This window comes from Gossypium arboreum, chromosome 7, assembly GCF_025698485.1.
Source record: "Gossypium arboreum isolate Shixiya-1 chromosome 7, ASM2569848v2, whole genome shotgun sequence".
NCBI classification, from domain to species: domain Eukaryota; kingdom Viridiplantae; phylum Streptophyta; class Magnoliopsida; order Malvales; family Malvaceae; genus Gossypium; species Gossypium arboreum.
The window spans coordinates 62,381,965-62,401,892 of NC_069076.1; the positions used below are offsets into that span (position 1 = coordinate 62,381,965).

At 35.2% G+C, this 19,928-nt stretch overlaps 1 non-coding gene across 1 annotated transcript; it reads right to left on the bottom strand.

Annotated features, from left to right (window-relative positions):
• Nucleotides 1-18,462: 18,462 nt before the first annotated feature.
• On the bottom strand, nucleotides 18,463-18,569 carry LOC128295915 (small nucleolar RNA R71). Its single transcript, XR_008286464.1, has one exon. It is a non-coding gene; the product is annotated as a small nucleolar RNA R71 (small nucleolar RNA).
• Nucleotides 18,570-19,928: the final 1,359 nt, after the last annotated feature.

The following is a 19,928-nucleotide window of genomic DNA, read 5'->3' on the forward strand; positions in this document are numbered from 1 at the left end:
GCCAAGTCAATTTTGAGCACAAGCTAGACACATGGTTGTGTGACTGACCGTGTGACTCAAGTCAGTAGCCTCCCTAATTTTCACACGACTTGGCACACAGGTGTGTCATGTGCCCGTGTGTACAAGTCAATATGTATGCCCTATTTTGACACGGTCTAGACACACGGGCGTGTCTAATGCCGTGTGATGCACACGGCCTGTTCACAAAGGCGTCTAACCTATACAACTTTGAAAAATGTTTAAGTTTTGAAAAATTTTGTATGAGCTCGGTTTAGTCTCGACCCTTTTCTAATGCATGTTTAAGGTCTCGATGACTTATATGAGGGATTCTATTGTGATGTATGATTATGATTTTGGATGAAGTTTACGAATTTTTTTAAAAATATTTTGATTCGCTCAATAACGCCTTTAACCCTAGTCCAGCGACGGATACGGGTTAGGGGTATTACATTTGTTTGGTATCAGAGATACGGTTTAGTCAATTCTAGGACTAACATAGTGTATGTGAGTCTAGCTATACATGCCATATTAATGAAATGCGATAGTGTGATGAATCCTAACAATGAAAATGTGTTTTTATATAGCAAATGGATCCCGAACGAACCCTAGCTAACGATGTCGAAAGTAATGCGCTTGCTCCTGCGCAAGGGACAGCGCCATCCGATTCTAGACCGGCTACGAGTAGCCATTATGGAGAGGCTAAATAAACCTTCTATCAAATGATGAATGATTGGTTCAGTCAGTACATTAGAACAAATCTTGTAACACCTTTACCCGTACCCGAGAACGGGACAAGGTACGAGGCGTTACCAGATACATACTCGGACACTTTCAAAAAATACATGTTATAAAATTTCATTCTAATTTAAAACCGACTAAACAACATTATAGTGTCCCGATTATGGACCTACAAGGTCCAAAACATACATTAAAAGTGACCCAGGACTAAACCAAGAACTATAGAAAATTTTAGATAAATTACTAGGGTTATGCCTCACACGCCAGTGTGGGGGCAAAGCACACGCCCGTGTGCTTAGGGACATGCCCGTGTGTCCCACCCGTGTTGAATTATTTGGATTTAAGTTTCATTTCGAACCTACAGGGATTTTCACACGACAAGCACACGCCCGTGTCCCTGGCCTGTGTCCCTCACACAGGCTAGACACGCCCGTGTCATCGCCCGTGCCCAAAAACACAAACATTATGTTTATGACCTCATCATTCATTTTGAGGCACATGGCCAAGGCACACGCCTGTGGGCTAGGCCGTGTCCTCCACACGGTTGAGACACACGGCCATGTCTCTACCCGTGTGTTTACTACCATACAAACTGACCTAAAATTTTTAAGTACAGGGGATACACGGCCGGGCAACACACCCATGGCGGCTAACCGTGTGTCACACCTGGCCTAGACACATGCCCTTGTGTCTACTCGTGCGGACCTTTTTAGGGCTATTTTCCAAGCCTTTAGTCACCCTCTATCATTCATACATACTTAGAGACTTCGATGGTATTTAACATGGCCTAGTTATACTTTTGAACAACCTTCACATAACTCATTGCATGTTAACCTCCTCTTATCGGTTTAGTACATGCTAAATTATCCTTTTCGTATTAGGGATTAACAAAGCACACTTTACATTTTACCCTTAGGCCATATTATAACCATATATTATTATGTGCTATGTCCACTCTCAAATTATTAGGTCTCATTTCAATCATCCATCCATGATAACTCTCATCATCATATCTTATGAAACATTTAAGCATAAACATGAATCACTAGTAGGTTAACAACCTACGTCAATATGAGCCATATCTCATGGCCATATAAAAAAGAATAAGTATGCCATTTAAGCCTTTACATTGGCTAGCCAAATGACATGTAACAAAATAACCAAAACCCTATACATGCCATTAAACAAAATAAAAGTATCTATATACCAAAGCGGGACAAGTCGAAAGTGTGTTAATTGTCCAACCATCTTCCAATCTTCACGAGTCCATGAGCTCTGTAAGACAAGGAAAAGAGAAGGGGGTAAGCATTTATATGCTTAGTAAGTCCAGATAACTGGAAAGTAAACTTACCGGCTAATTAGCATACAAACATATTAGGCACTAATTCCAACAAGCATGAAAGAGTTTCCCTATCACATGCACTCAACCATCAAGTTAGTCCTATAACAAATACATCATGTCAATAGTCTTAGATGAGCTCATCAATTCAATATTTCCCTTTCTATTTCTCCATAACAAATACACCACAACTTGTATGCAAAAATCTTACGAGCAACTATTAGCCACTGACCTGTGGCACACATTCGGCCCAACGATGCTGATGATATATTTTTCATTTACTTTTTGCGATGTAAATATAAATGACATCAATAAAAAAATGATCAATTTTTTTATATATTTTTGTTGCAACTCATATTTGTCTTTGTTAAATTCTAATGTAAATTATACATAATTTTCCATATATAATATTTGACATGAAATATGTAACTTTGGATAGGTATGTTTATCAAATTAGTGAATTATTAAAGTACATGAACTAGATCATAAAAATGGTAAATATTCAATCGCTAGAGAAATTGTAATTGGTACTTGAAGTAGTGCTTAAAGTAACATTTTTCCACTATATAAATGTTGGTAGAAAGTGAAATAACCAAATAAAAAGTAATAAATAAATAAATAAGGAAAGAACAAATTTTGTACACAAGAAAGGACCATTGTAATCAATTTTATATCGCTGAAAAATGAATGCTAGCAACCTTGAGGCCTCAATGAATCCCTCAATACGAAACAAGTTGTCTTCATATGCCCTAGGTTTCTACAATACTCACATAACTTCTATTGATTGTCCCCCTCCCGAACATCCATATTGGTGCGTATCCGAGTGGAAGTTGGGCGACCTTTCAATACACGATAAAAGTTCATGTTCGGGCCAACTCAAACAGGGCGTTTGACACTAGCGGCCACATACTCTCATTCGAGACGGGTGGGGATTCAGATCTTCATACACTGAGCATGTCTTCTAGTTTGTACACATCGTTGGCATGCACTCAATTTGTACATTAGCAAATGCGAAAATTACATATGCACATGGGAATCAAAGTGCCTAGAATCTCCCACAATCGCATGTCTCTATTGGTAGGTCAACACGATATGATACCCCTGACATGTCCATTCAGGCCTAGCTATAACAGCCTGATTTAGACCCTATTCGAAACGGTAGTTTCGGGACCACGAATCCGAGTCAGAAAAATATTTTAAAATTATTTTTTGTTTTTATTATGTGTGAATTTATATCTGTAAAATTTTCATGTTTAAATTTTGTCGTTTGAGTGTCGATTTAATAAAAAGGGCTTAATCGCGTAAAATGAAAATTCGATGGTTAAATGTGAAAGGGGTCAAATTTATGTTGCCTTTATTGCATGAGATATTTAAGTTTCGATTAGACCATACTTATATATGACGGACAGTTGTGACCTTATATTATAATGGTTTTATGTTTTAATTTAAAGGTTAAATATGTAATATGTGTAATAATATGTTTATAATAAAACATAAAATTAAAATAAGCATGCATATTACTTTTTTCTTTCTCAAACTTGAGAAATAAAGAAAGAAAATATAGCTTAGGGTATTTGGCACTTTGGAAGCTTTATTCAAGGTTAGTTTTTGTTCGGTTTTTGATAATTTTTATGTTTTTGAGATCGTTGCAGCGTAATGTACAAAGCCCATTCTGATTTTCATGAATATTTTGAGTTATGCCATTGATGAATAATTGATCTTTCTGATGTTAGATGATGAATTATGAAAGATATGTTTTGGATTAATATGTTTTGTATTGGAATTTTTTATGATTTTGAGTAATTAGGGCTAAATTGCAAAAATAATAAATTGAAGGACTAAAATGTAAAATAAATGAAATTTATGGACTTGTATGAGCATAAGGAAGATTCAGCCTAAGCATGGTGTGTGCAAATTTTTCATGTTTTGTGTTTTGTGCAATTTGGACTAAATTGTAAAAAGTGTAAAACGTCAGGGGTAAAATGGTAATTTTCCCATTTATGTGTTTTTGGACTACATTGAGTGAAAGTATGTTTGAATGAGTTTAATTTGAATATCTTTAGATCAAGAACCAAAGAAATCAGATTTGGATCGGGGGAAAACCAAAGTTGTCGGTTAGTCGTTCCGTTCTGATTACTGTTGTCCAAGGTAAGTTTATAAGCAAATAGATATTATTTATTTGATTAAATACAAACTATATACATGCTGAAATGTAAAATGTGATAGTATATATGTGAAAGCCGAATATGTATAAGCTTGGAATCTATGTGTACGAGTTCGATTCGATCGAGTTACGACATCCGAAAGCCCCGTACGAACCTTAGGAATAGCTAGGATACATATGTCATGACACAGGATTTCTGATATGTGTTCTCATGTAAGACCATGTTTGGGACGTTGGCATCGATATATGTGGTTATGTGTAAAACCATGTCTGGGACATCGGCATCATATTTGATTCATGTAAGACCCTGTTTGGGACAGTGGCATCAATATGTGATAGCATGTAAGACCACGTCTGGGACGTCAGCATTGTACGATATATGTGATTATCTGAGTATCCTATTCAATCCTGAATGGTTCAACGGGCAATGATAATTTGTGATAGAATGTGTAAAACGAGCTAAAGTGATAAGGTATGTGATAGCTTAATACCTATTTGAAATAAGGTAAGTAAGTTACTTGATATGTGTTGCAAATCATGTATGATGTAAATGAAAAATATATGTGTATATGAAATGTACATTCGGCCAAAGGTTAAGTATAGTGATATCATATTTGAGATCTATGTGCAAACATATATAAATGATTATATTCGGCCTTATGAATATAAAATATGAATAATTATGAAATGATTCATGAATATATGTATATGAGTTTATGTATATTCATTAAATAATGATATTATGGCTTTGAGATTGAATGATATTTTGATATTGGATATATGTATATTCGGCTAAATGAAAGTATATGTTGTACATGAAATTGTAAGTTTGAAATTAAATGTGATTATTATGGTATGAATTGGTTTGGTTAATTGAATTGATATTGTCATTGAGTTATTTATTTGCTTATGACTTACTAAGCTATGATAGCTTACTGTGTGTGTTTATGTTTGTCTCTGTTTTATAGATTTTGGAGACTAGTTACGAGCTCGGGGATCGTCAGAAAAGTCTATCACACTATCGACTATTTTTGGTACTTTATAAGTTTAAACTTGAACCTATGGCATGTATAGGCTAGGTTATATTTGGTTAAGTTTGAAGTTGTGTATATATTAAGCCATGCGAAAATGGCTAATATGTTATGTGAGTATATGAAACTTTAGTCCAGTTTATATGTGTTATATGAATTGAAAATGGTTGGTGATTTTGGATGTGTGTGTTTGGTTGATTCGGCTATGGTTCATGTATAGATAAAAATATATGTGAACTTGATTGTTGTGCTTTGTTAAGGTATCACAAATAGCCTATGATTAGCTCACTTTCGGTAAGTTTGATGAATGATATATTTTGTCTTTGTGAATGGTTTATTAATTTGGCTTAGTAATGGAGTAAAATGATAATTATATATATATATATATATTCGAATGTGTATTAGTCATTTTGATTCGGTTTGTAATGGAAATGTATGTGCATATATTATGCTAATGGTTGGTTAATTAAGTACGATTGATGAAGACAAATAATGAGTATGTTATATGATTGTTTTAATTAATATGCTTTGTTTGAGGTATGGTAATAAAAGATCAAAATGTTAGGTTATATATTGAGTTTGAAAATTTGCCATATTTGTGGTCAAATAATTTGGTATATAATAGATAGGTACTTTGGTATGATTTGCTTTGGTATTGATCATAATCATAATTGTATGTGGTTAAATGAATATGCTTGTATATGTGTATTATATACACATGCCTATTATGCCGTGTGAATGTTTAAAATCTAGCCAAACATACATAATATATGAATTGGTATAGTCATGACTTAATTAACGGAATAGGTTAAAATGCATATACTATAGTAACAATCAAAGGTAGGTATGGTCATATAGTAAGTTTGTTAATGTTATAAATGTATCATTATTCTATAGTGCATGAAGAGTGCTAAATGACAGTTCTGAATTGTGTTTTGAATGGTAATGCCTCATATCCCTAATCCGGCGATGGACACGAGTTAGGGGTGTTACACTAGCGTACTCTGTGACCCAAGATTTTAGGTTTGGACGTGAGTGACACACTACATACATAATGTTTGCTCTCTCTACATTTCGTCTAATTTATTTCATGACATCCTCGCACCAAATGTGACCTCCCACTATCTACTCGCTTTGGAAGATATTTGATGAAAATATTGGTCATGCAAAGCATTTTTGGCCATAGGGGTTTTTTCTTAGCAATCTTGCCCCTCTCCCGCGCCTATAAAAAAGGGGCATCTCCTCCATACTCTATCATCCCTAAACACATCATCTCTCCCGACCTTCATCCCTCTACTTTACAATATTTCTCTCTCTCAATTTTATTTCCCACTTCAGTGTTAAAATTTGTCACTGATAAATGTAGCAGGCCCAATTTGTCCGACCCGCAATAAAACCAAAGAAATGAAAAATAATATATAATATTTTTTTATAGGTCCAAAGTCCATTTATAGTTCAGCCCACATATTAAAACCCATACCTAACCCATTTACAAAATTTCGGGCTTAAATTACATCCAAACCCATTTACAAAATTTCGGGCCCAAACCCGAGACCCAAAAATAACTCGAAAAATGCCCAATAACAGATGATACCAGAAACCCTAGAGGTTTCTGGAATACGCTAGAACAGCAACAGATCAGGGCTCCCACAAGTGGTTCCCACGCACGGCCTCTATGACCTCTTCCTCCGTACAACCTTGCATCCATAGAACCTGCAAAAGAACAGTAGAAAAATGTAATTTTTTATTTTTATTTATTCTATAAAATACGTCTATAAAAAGCCACCGGATGTACTGGAAAATCTTACGCATACCGAATATCAGAAAAGAGCAATCAAACAAAAGTTATCCAAAGGTGATTTCAAAATCTGCTTACTTCTTTTTTTTCCTCTCGTTTTTTTTTTTGGCGATTTTCTTGCAACATTAGCATAGGAAAAATAAAAAAATACTTAAATCGACGCCGATGAAAGCCCAAACATCTCGAAAGTGAGGAAATCCGGGCGAGGGTCGAATGTTTTTTCCCCTTCGAATTTTTGCTTTATTTTTCGAAAGAATAATATACGATTTGAAGTTTTTTTTAAAAAAAGAAGAAACGGAGGAAGAGTAGCTTACCAGATCTCAATGGGCATGACCTTCGGTGGCAAGATCAGGTCGTTGCTCGTGCACCATCGACCATCAAATTGAATGGTGGTTCTGTAGCTGCTAGAATGAAACCCTAGCAAAATAATTTTAGGGCTGTAGTTCTTTTAATGAAATGATTTGCTATGCTTAAAGAAGAAAAAGAATGAAAATAAGGCTTTAGTAGCTGATTTAAAAATGACGTTTAAAGAAAGAGGGATCCGCGCGTTGAACCGATCTGAAGGCCGAATCCGCGCCCTTTTGCCTTAGATGGGTAATTTATGCGGTTAATCCCTCCCCTTTGTGCCACATTTCAATTGGCTCTTATTTGAGTCTTATTTGTTTTTTTAAATTTTCCCCAAAATCTGTATGCTTTTGCATTTTAGCCCACGTCTCAACGCAGCGTTTTAGGATCGGGGATATTTCCATCATTGGTCTCTGTGAATTCGCGCACATTGCGCATGGGTCCCTATTTTAATCCCAGTAGTTTATTTTATTTTTAAATTATCCTCTTATTTTAATTCAATTTTAATTTAGTTTTCTGTTTGTATAACTTACCATTTTAAAATACATTAAATATTTGTATATGTGTTGATCCATATAATAATTTTGTTTGTTTTTATTTGTACAATTATTTTGAAGTTTCTTCTATCATATTATTTTAACATAATATTTTTATATGTGTTGAGCTATTTTGATAGCCTCACCTTGTTTTTATAAAATCATCATTTGGAATTTTTTTTACATCATATTATTTTAACATTCTATATAATATTTCATTTAAATGTTTTTGGATATAGTGGTAAATATGTTCGATCTATAAATTTATGTTATTTTATACATATAATTTCTTTTAAATCTATTTATATACATAATTATATTTTTAAAACCTATTACATATACAATTTATGATAAAATTAATTTAATTTTATATGCATTATTGATTCCATGCTATTTTTACAAATCATTACTTTAAATGTATTTATATATATGTTTTGTAAACTTATTAAGAGTATTTCCTAATATTATATTTTATTTTTGCTATCCTTTCATATCTTGTATATTATTTAAATTCTCCTTTATTATATGAATATTGCCAATTTTAACAAATGTTTTTAACACTTTGTATACTATTTGATTTAAATATCTTCAATCTATAACACTTATTTTAATGATATTATATATATCCTTAATTTTTACAAATTATTTCAAATTCATCAATTTCGCTATTCATATATTATATACATTATGTGTTCATTAGTTCATCATTATTTTAAAATTGCTATATACCACATTGATTTCTAATTTCCATTTTGTTTTGTACATCTTGTTTAATTGTGTTATATTAGGCTATATATATTATTGTTGTATATTATTTTCGTTTTTGTATTATTATATCAATTGTTCTTCATCCATGCTTGGAAAATTGGTTATATTTTCTTAGATTAGTTATATTTAATTGTTTGTTCTATTAGTTGATTAAATAAGTTATATTATCTTCAATCATCAAGTATCGTATTTTAAGCATGTATATTATCCCATGTTTTTTTTCCTTTGGTTTACAAATGTCGCTTTATAACTTCCAACTCTTTAAAATCAATTATTCCATTGTATTTCAAGTAAGATTAATATGTTTTGAGTTTACAAATCTTTTAAAAAAAATCCTAAAATAAGGCAATGTTCAGTATTTAGAAATTCGAGAAATCGTGCCGTACCGTCCTGGATTTTGTTTTTTTGTCAGACTAAATATCTGGACAGCCTTTTGTAATTTTTGACCTAAGAACTTTTGCAAGCCAAAACTCAATCGTGTGCTCAAAGGTATAAAGGATCATGTCCTATTGTGCTGGATGTGATGCTTTATACCTTTGAAACTAGAAACTTTTGACGACCAGCTTAAACCACCCACTCAAATGTTTTAAAAGAAACCATATTTCAAATTTTTTGAAAAAAAACCCTAGACATAAGGACAGCACTTAGTCAATCAGGTACCAGTTTTTGGGCGTAGTGAGGGTGCTAACACTTCCTCATACGTAACCGGCTCCCGAACCCATTTTTAAATTTATGTGGACCAAAATTGATTTAAATGAAACAAAATATTTTATTAGGTGATCCAATCACACCTAAATAAAAAGATTGGTGGCGACTCCACTTTCGGTTTTAAAAGTCGGTCCCCTTTTTTTTCAAAAATAAAAATGATTTCGACTCCACTAGGGATTGAACAAGAGAGTCAGGCCACAAAATTGATTATTTGCTGTCCTTTTGTTTAAATTTGAAATTTAATTTGAAAATCATGATTCTTTGTTGCATTTGTTTGCATGATTGTTCTGGTCCAAGTCCTGTAGAATAATATTGCATTGCATTGCATGACCGTTGTGGTTATACCTTTAAGTGGGAGTGAGAAGCTATACCTCCGTGAGGTTTTCACCTCTGCATGGGCTAGTGGATTGCTTCCGAAATACATCCGTACTTATGATTTTGTGAGATTTTCATCTCCGCATGGTCATAGGAAAATGTATTCCCCTGACCGAACTCGATTCTTATAAGCCTATAATGGGTGAGGATTGAGGAATCTGCTGGTTTGGGTACTTTTACTTTAGAACCAAACCACATATAGTGAACACTAAGAGCCTTCTTTAGGTGGAGCTAGGTTAAACTTTGGTAGTTTCCCATATATGTGCTTTGATTATCTTTATTTTGCTTGTATTTTATTACTTATATTTGATACTGACGTGTGGTGTTTTGTTTTGATTGTGTTTCGCATAACATTGCATATTAAAAGAGGTGTCTGTTCGTGTTCGATTACTAAGTTAGAAGATTTAACATGGAGAATGAATTTCTTGATAAAGTTAAGGATAACGCGGTCGTCCGTGCATGGTCGGAGAAGTTACAATCAGAGAAAGGGGATAGCCTGGCAGAAGGATATACATCAGAGTTGTAGAACTTCACTCACATCAATGTGACACAGAATGAGTTGCAAGAGTTGAAAGAGATATTGGCTCGTTGGAATAAGGGAACCAAATAGTTGGTCTATCAAAACTATGGTGATATACCCTACTTGCTCGATATTAAGGTAGACAAGCATCTATTCTGAGTTATGGCTCAATTGTGGAATTCTGTCTACAATTGTTTCACTTTTGGAGAGGTAGATTTGGTGCCTACCGTAGAGGAATATACTACTTTGTTGAGATGTCCGAAAGTTCAAGTCAGAAAAGCTTATGCTAAGGTTTTTAATGGCCCAACTTTTGCGAAGAAATTGATGAATATTTCGGGGATGAGCGAGCCTTGGGTCACTGCTCGAATCCAACAAAAGAGGGATAGTAAATGTATTCCTTGGGAGAATTTGAGAGATTTGGTTTTAACACATCTGAATGAAAGGAAGAGGGTCGATATCTTCACCTTAAGCATCTATGGATTGGTGATTTTTCCTAAGGCTTTAAGGCATGTGGATGAGGCAGTCACCAACTTATTCGATCGTCTTGAGAAGGGAATCACACCTGTACCTGCAATACTGGCTGAGACGTTCAGATCCTTGAGCATGTGTCGGAAGGCAGGCGAGGGGAGATTTGTTGGATGTGCACAACTGTTGATGGTATGGTTTCATGGGCATTTTTGGAAAGTAAATAGGGTTTCTTACCGGGTCTTCTCTGAAAGCTATTCCCCATTAAAGGAGGAGATAGCTATGCAAAGGAGAGATGATATTTCAGAGGAGAAATGGATGGAAATTCTTCAAAATCTCGAGGAGGATATAGAGTGGAGAGCTTTTTGGATGGTTCCTGATGAGATCCTGTATCGATGTGGGAACTTTGATTGGGTACCATTTTCAGGAATTTAGGGAGCCACTGGGTATACTCCATTGCTTGCATTAAGGCAGTATAAATCGAGGCAGTTTGTACCCACGACTTATGGGTTGGCTCAATGTGAATTCCCATATAAAGGTGACCACTATAAGAAGAAAGTCCGGGAACTATCTGATTCTTGGAAGTAAACTCACTGGATGAATAGGTTGGTTGTTGGCTCCATGGTGACACCTGAATACAATGGATGGTTTAGAAAAAGGGTCAATGATAATATTCCTAGTCTAAGTGTAGAAGGTACCCAACTAATGGAGGAATAATTACAAGTCGCCCCGTCAGAGTTGGAAATTATAAAGCAAGACTTTGAGAAGAAGAGTTCTGAGCTTGGGAAAAAGGTCGAGCAGTTAGAGGAAGAAAAAATGCACCTGAAATTAGATGTGGAGGTTCAAAAGTCAGAGGCAAAAAAGTTACGGAAAAGGAAAAATGAAGTTGAGGAGGATTTGGAAGGTTTGAAGATAGATTATAAGAAGCTACACGATGAGGACTGCTGGGTTAGGTAAAACTTCAAAGCAATGGCGTTAGGAAATTCGAGAAGAGAGGACTAAGGCTGATCAATAGGAAAGGAGGTTCCAGGAAGTTCAAGCTCAAAATGAGGTTTTGAAGAAAAGTCTGTCAGAGAGTAAAAATGAACAGGATGAATTAAATGCTAGAGTAGCGGAACTTGAGAGATCTCCATGTCATGTAACACCCTTACCGTTGCTAATCGCTAGGAGCAGATACAAGGTATTACCGAACATAACACATACCATTAAACATAACCGAAATATAAATATGTCATCCAATTTGATAGTGCATCGTATAATATATGTCTTGAACAATATTAGCCAACTTTAATGGCTTGTACAAATTAGCTGGTCGAAATCTTGTAACTAATATTTTAAACCTAGACAAATATGACACGTAACAAAATAATTAAGCCTACTATACATGCCATAATTCAAAACGTTTAGTTCAAATACCCTAAAGTATGATAGTGCGGATAGATCTTCACGATCCTTAACTCCGAGCAAGCCGAAGAACACTATAAGACAAAAGAGAGAAACAAAGTAAGCTTATAGCTTAGTAAGTAAGTATGTAAATACTAATTAAAAAAATCTAACATGTTTACACAACAATTCAAGTATATCTACTTTAACTTCACTATTCATTCCACTTTGATTAAGCTGTCTCTGCTGCGTCATATTCACTAAATAAATCATAACTCGAGTTACAAAACTCGAAATTCAAATCCGTAAAATTTCCTGAATCTAGACTCATAAAGATTTTTGCTAATTTTTTCTATAATTTTGGTTCAGCCGATTAGTACAGTTTATTAGTTAAAGTTTCCCCTGTTACACAGCTCGACTGATCTGACCTCTGTTCACTACAAATTGAATTTCTCTCAGTACACAATTCAAACAACCCTGAAGTCTGTTTCATTTAAAACTAGTCTCAATAAGGAATTTAGGCATGTAAACTATATTTCTTAATTTGCTTTGTAAAATTTTTAATGATTTTTCAAAGTTGGAACAGGGATCACGTATTCATCCTGAGCAAGTCACATACAATTGTAAATATCTCAAAATATAGAATTCCTTTGCTTGCTCTGTTTCTTTTATATGAAAGTAGACTCATTAAAATTTAATTTCACATCTCATTCAACCTCTAATTATATTCCTCCTATTTTTGGTGATTTTTCAAAATCACGTCACTGCTACCATCTAAAAACAGTTTTAATGCTAATTTCACTCTTTCACACATTCTTTATGCTAACCTCATTTTATCTTATATATGTATATACCACAAATCATTTTCACCACATTTCATTCACCATAAGTGTAGGTCCAAACCACAATATCACCACAAAACCATCCCGTTGAACAATTCGGATCAATCCTCGATATTTAATGGTTTGACACACACCCCACCATCATACTTCGTTTAGTTCGGCTCTCTTGTACACATGGTGAACACTTAGTACCACTCATGCGACCCAACCGATTTGTCTCGTAGCTCTCTTGTCTACATGGTGTCCTTCACTTGGAATCACGCATGCGACCTAGCTACATTTATCTTTCACGTAGCTCTCTTGTCTACATGGTGTCCTTCACTTGGAATCACGCATGCGACCTAGCTACATTTATCTTTCACGTAGCTCTCTTGTCTACATGGGATACATCTCGTATCACACATGTGACCTAGCTACTACAGGTGTCTCGTAGCTTTCTTGTACACATGATGTGCACTCAGCATCATACATGTGACCTAGCTACGCTCCTCTATTTCATTCGATCTCTCAGAATGTTCAACGGATCTCTCTCTATATTTATTTCCATTCTTCCAATAGTCGATTTATATTTTAACATCAACTAGTATATTTATATAATAGGCTGAAATATAATAATGTACATGAAATTATTGTAATATTTACATACAAACTTACCTTGGTGCAAAATATGGAAATTTTGCAATTTAGTCCAAAACTTTTTCCTTCCCAGATTCGAGATCAATTCGCGTCTTTCTTGATCTATAATAACACATTTAGCTCATTTAATACTCATACTATTTATTTCAATCCAAAAATCTCATCATGGAAAAATTACATTTTGCCCCTAACTTTTCAAAATTACAATTTTGCCCCTAGGCTCGGAATTTAATTTCAGCCCTTATTCTTATATTTTATGATATGCTGAACATTTTCTCTTCTACAACAACATCAAATTCTCACTCTATCATATAGTTATGAACAATAGGTATTTTTCTGGATTATCTTGCTTTTACTCGTTTTCACTTAAAACCGAGTAGCACAAGTTATTTAACATAATTTAAAACCTCATATTCTATCATAAAACATCAAAATACACAAATTTCACCTATGGGTATTTTTCCAAATGTGAACCCTAGGTTAAATTATTACTAGCATAAGCTTAATCGAGCTTCCGGGATTCCAAAAGCGTAAAGAACATTAAAAACGGGGCTTGGAATCACTTACTATGGAGCTTGAAAATTGAAGAAACCCTAGCTATGGAGAGAGGGAGAATTCGGCAGCAACTAAGGAGGATGATGATCAATTTTGTGTTATTTTTCCCATTTTATTTCATTTAATATCCAAATGACCAAAATGCCCTCCTTACTAAACTTTCAAAAATTCCTTCCATGTCCTAATTTTGTCCATGAACTTAAAATTGGTCAAATTGCTATTTAAGACCTCCTAATTAATATTCCAAAACAATTTCATACTAAAAACTTCTGGGATGCAAATTTTGCAACTTATTCGATTTAGTCCCTACTTTCAATTTAAGCACTTTAGGCATAGAATTTCATCACGAAATTTTCACACAATCATGCAATCATATCATAAACCCCAAAATAATTATAAAACAATTATTTCTATCTCGGATTTGTGGTCACGAAACCACTATTCCGATTAGGCCCTAATTCGGGTTGTCACAGTCTGTACCGGAATCGCAATTCTGTAATGGAGTTGAGAGCAAGCTTAAGCAAGATTGAAGAGATGAAAGGGAAATTAGAAGAATTAGAGACGGCATTGCAAATTTGTGAAATGAGGATCGAATTCTTGGAGGCAAATGAAGAACAGTGGAGGGATAGCTTCACCATTCTTAAGATCAAGTTAGAAGCAGGGATTATATATGGGAGAGGCCGTAACACAAATTCGAGAAGTAGCTGATTACTTGCAGTCTTTGGCGATACAAGAAGATGTATTAAGTGTGAAGTATGAGTTGGAATCAGACATGAGGTAGGAGCTAGCCTCGTTGCTTAGGAAAATTAAGGCTCTGAGCATTAGGGCGAAGTCTTATTTGTAACTTAGTTTTATGTAAAGAATTTTATTTTCTAGTAAAGTTTTCTAAATGGAATTGAATCAGAATTGATGCCTCGTTTGCATTCATGCATTTGCATTACATTACATCATATGCATTAAAGGCCATAAAAAGATTCTAATTAATTAAAAATTATTTCATTAATCTGGAAACCAACAAAAACACATGAAATACGCATCCCTACGGTACAAGGAAAAATACCAAGTCAATGGACAAAAGGCTTGAAAAGTTAGAGCAAATGCAAAAGGATATGCAAGAACAAATGCAGTCACAGATGCAAGAACAGTTAGCTAAGATTCAACAAGAGATGGAGGAACAAATGATGGAGTCCCAAAGAGAGATGATGATCCAATTGTCCCAATTGCTGGTGGGAAGGATGGATAAGGGGAAAATTCCTATGGAAAATAATAAAGACCCTCAGTATCCTCCCGGTTTCACTCTAACACATGTACCGACACAACCTGAGATTAATCTGCAGAAACCATCTGCTACAATCAAGCCTCAATAGTTTTAGGCTGGAGTTTCAATACTAATGAATTTTCAAGCTGGCTCAGGTTTTAATCCTGGTAATAACTCGAACAATCCAATGGTGTCTGATTTGGATTAAGTTGCGAAAGAGGAAAGGGTAAGGACAAAATCACAGAAATAATTAGAGGAACGGTGTAAATGGCTGGAGGAAAAGGTTCAGGCCATGGAAGGCATTGATAGACATCATGGGATTGATGCAAAAGATCTGAGTTTGGTCCCAGACTTAGTACTTCCATACAAGTTCAAGATGCCAGAATTCAAGAAGTACAATGGAACGAGCTGCCCTGAAGCTCATATCACTATGTTCTACAGAAGAATGACTTGGTATGTTAATAATGACCAATTGTTGATTCATTGTTTCCAAGATAGTTCGGTGGGGCTAGCAGCTAAATGGTACAATCAGTTGAGTCGAAATAGAATTAGTTCATAGAGAGATCTGGCACAAGCATTCATGAAATCGTATAGCCATGTAACAGATATGACTCCTGAGAGAATTACTCTGCAGAATATGGAGAAGAAACCAAATGAAAGTTTCAAACAATATGCACAGAGATGGAGGGAAGTGGCCATCTAGGTTCAATCGCCACTCTTGGAAAAGGAAACTACAATGCTCTTTATTATTCATAACCCATATGTTAGGAAGTGCTACAAGGAGTTTTGCAGATGTGGTAATGATGGGAGAAATGATTGAGAATGCCTTAAGAAATGGAAGAATAGATGCAGGGGAAAGTGCTAAAAGGTCTGTCCCGCGGAAAAAGGAAAATGAAGTGAACAACGCAAACATGGGGTATTCAAAGTCTGTTACTGTAAGTCAACCAAAGGCAATGACTGTTGGTCAAGGCTCATCAAGGCAGGAATCTGGAGCAAAGCAAAATAATGAGAAACTTCAATTTACTCCAATTCTCATGACATATAAAGAATTATATCAAAGTTTGTTTGACGCATATGCAGTGGCACCTTTTTACCTAAAGCCATTACAGCTTCCGTTCCTTAAATGGTACGATGCCAATGCTCAATGTGAGTATCATGCAGGGATCGTAGGTGATAAACCGTAATTTATACATATTTTCCCCCAATGTTTAACGCATTTTATGGATGATTTTCCATTAGAATTGGTGAATTCGATGCTCCTAATGCTTTAATTTCATGTTTTACACTTAGGAGAGCATATGAGAGCGAAAGGAATGAGAAACAGGCCAAAGGATGAAATCAATATGGCTTGGACCTCCTCATACGGGCAGACCACACGACCGTGTCAATCTAGCAGAATTGGAGCATGACTCGCACGGGCGTATCCCTGCCGAGCCCAAGTTAAGTCCAATTCTGAAAAGCCTACTTTTGAGGTCTTCTAGGCATTCCAAAGCCTATAAATACACCCTAGAAGAGGAGAAAAAGGGAGACTGAGAAGAGGGGGTAAGGAATTACCCCAAGGAAGCCGATTGATCTATCTCAGAAACCGGATTCATCATCAAGACTGAAGATCTCTCCTCAATTTCCCTTCAGGAGTTTTGGGTTTTCTTTATGTTTTCTATTATTTATTCTTCTGAGATGTTTTTTTATTTAGTTATGAACTAAATCCCCTAAATACCTAAGGGGAATGAAACCTAAGACAAATCTTGTTATTATTTTTTGAATCGTATAATAAATATTTAACTTGTCCTTAATTATGTGTTCTTAATTCTTGTTTTGATATCCCAGGATACTGATTCAAGACATGCTTTTATTCAGAGGAGGAATAGACCCTGTCTAAGAGTACTTTTATCATAATTAAGCGGAGTTATTTATGTGCCTAGAAATTGGGTGACAAGATTTTGCCGAATTATGGTGAAACCTAATAAAGGGATCCATAGATCGAGTTAATGTAACCTTAGAGTGTTAATTAGAGAAAATTCTCGGTTATTAAATCTAGGGATTAGGCGTTATTAGTCTTGAATAGTGATAATAACATAACTTAGAGATCTCTACGGAGCAAGTTGAATGAATAAATCATCCAATTCGGAGCCAGAATAACAAGTAAAGTCTAGGTGGATTTTTCCTTTGGTATTGTCTTAAGTCAATCGATTTTTCCTAAAAGCAATTCCCCAATTCTTTTCTCTGTGCGTTCATAATAGTTAGTCTAGGTTTGATCTTCATTATAAATATTTATTACTTGTTACGAATCACGCGATCAAGTTTTTGGCGCCGTTGCCAAGGAGCTAAAATATTAAGAATGCTTAATTTTATTACTTTAGCCATTTATTTTTTCTCACAATTTAATTTTATTTCATTTTTTTTTTCTCTTGGCAGGCTTTTATAGTTTATGACTAGAAGAAACCCGTTGGGACCATTACTTTTTGACGAAGAAATCGATCGTACAGTTTACAGAAATCAAAGAGAAATAAGGCGCAACTTAAGATACACGGAGAACAAGCAAGAAGACGATACTCAACCCTCGATCGAAGACATGGCTGAAAACCAAGGCAATCAGCTACCTCCTGCAATTGGGGTTAATCAAAATCCTGCTCCACGTACTATGTATGATTATGTTAAACCTTCTCTAACAGGAACTGAATCTAGCATAGTTAGACCGGCTGTAGCTGCAAATACTTTTGAACTGAAACCTAACACAATTCAAATGATACAACTGTTTGTTCAATTTGATGGTTTGCAAGATAAAGATCCCAACGCTCACTTAGCAAACTTTCTGGAATTTTGCGATACATTTAAAATCAATGGCGTTTCTGATGATGCAATTCGTCTTTGGTTATTTCCTTTTTCATTAAGGAACAAAGCTAAACAGTGGTTGAACTCGTTACCACGAGGGTCAATTACTACTTGGGAACAAATGACCGAAAAATTTTTACTAAAATACTTTTCACCGGTTAAAATGGCTAAATTACGTAATGATATCTCTTCTTTTGTGCAGAGGGATTTAGAAACACTTTATGATGCATGGGAGAGATACAAAGACTTACTGAGAAGGTGCCCTCACCATGGGTTACTGCTTTGGCTTTAAGTACAAACATTCCACAATGGTCTGAATCCCTCAACTCGGCAAATGGTTGACGCAGCTGCTGGCGAAACCATCAACAATAAAACACCAGAAGATGCCTATGAGTTTATAGAGGAGATGTCACTGAATAACTATCAGTGGCAAGTTAAGAGGACAAAACCAACGAAAAAAACTGGCATTTATAACGTCGACTCAGTTACTATGCTGTCAAATCAGGTAGAACTTCTCAATAAAAAAATTGATGGTTTACTTGTCTCTACGCAGGTACATCCAGTAATGAGGTGTGGCCCAAGTGGAGGAGGCATGCATACAGAATATCAACCCTTCAATCCCACAATCGAAGAGGAACAAGTCAACTATATGGGTAACAATAACTTTAAATCTCAAAATAACCCATACAGTAATACTTATAATGCAGGTTGGAGGAACCACCCAAATTTCTCCTGGGGTGGTCAAGGGAATTAAAAGCCACAAAATACTCAGGGTTTTCAACAGCCATCTTATCAACAAGAGAATAAACCAAACCTTGAGGAGATGCTCTCAAAATTCATATCAGTGTCAGAAACCAGTATCCAAAATACCGAGACAGCAATTAAGAACCAGCAAGCATCGATTCAAGGTCTCGAAACTCAAATAGGGCAACTTGTAAAGCTAATCTCTGAACGCCCACAAGGTACTTTACCTAGCATTACAGAGACCAATCCCAGGGAGCAACTTCATGCTATCGCTGTGCAGGATAATGAAAAGCTAGATGAACCAAAATCACAACAAGACAACGCGATTAACAAAGGTCGAGAAGAGGTAAGCAATGATGATCCTAGGCAGGTAAGTACGAATTATAAACCTTGTATGCCATATCTTAATGTGATGAAGAAAGACAAAAATAGAAGAACAATTCGGTAAGTTCGCCAAACGCTTAAAGAACTTACATATTAACTTACCCTTTATTGAAGTTCTTTTGCAGATGCCCAACTCAGTAAAATTCTTAAAGGAACTTCTGACCAATAAGTGAAAGTTGGATGCTACATCGCATGTGGACCTCAATGCAGTCTGCTCAGCTATTCTAAAGAAGAAGCTACCTAACAAATTGAAAGATCCATGGAGTTTTACAATTCCTTGTTTAATTTGTTGTTTATCTGTGAATAATGCTTTAGCTGATTTTGGGGCAAGTATAAATGTTATACTTTATAAAATGTTTAAACAACTAGGTCTTGATAAACCCAAACAGACAAGGATGAGCATTCAATTGGCTAACAAAATAGTTAGATTTCCTAAGGGTATTATTGAAGATGTTCTCGTTAAAATTGATAAATTTATTTACCCAGTAGACTTTGCCGTCTTAGACA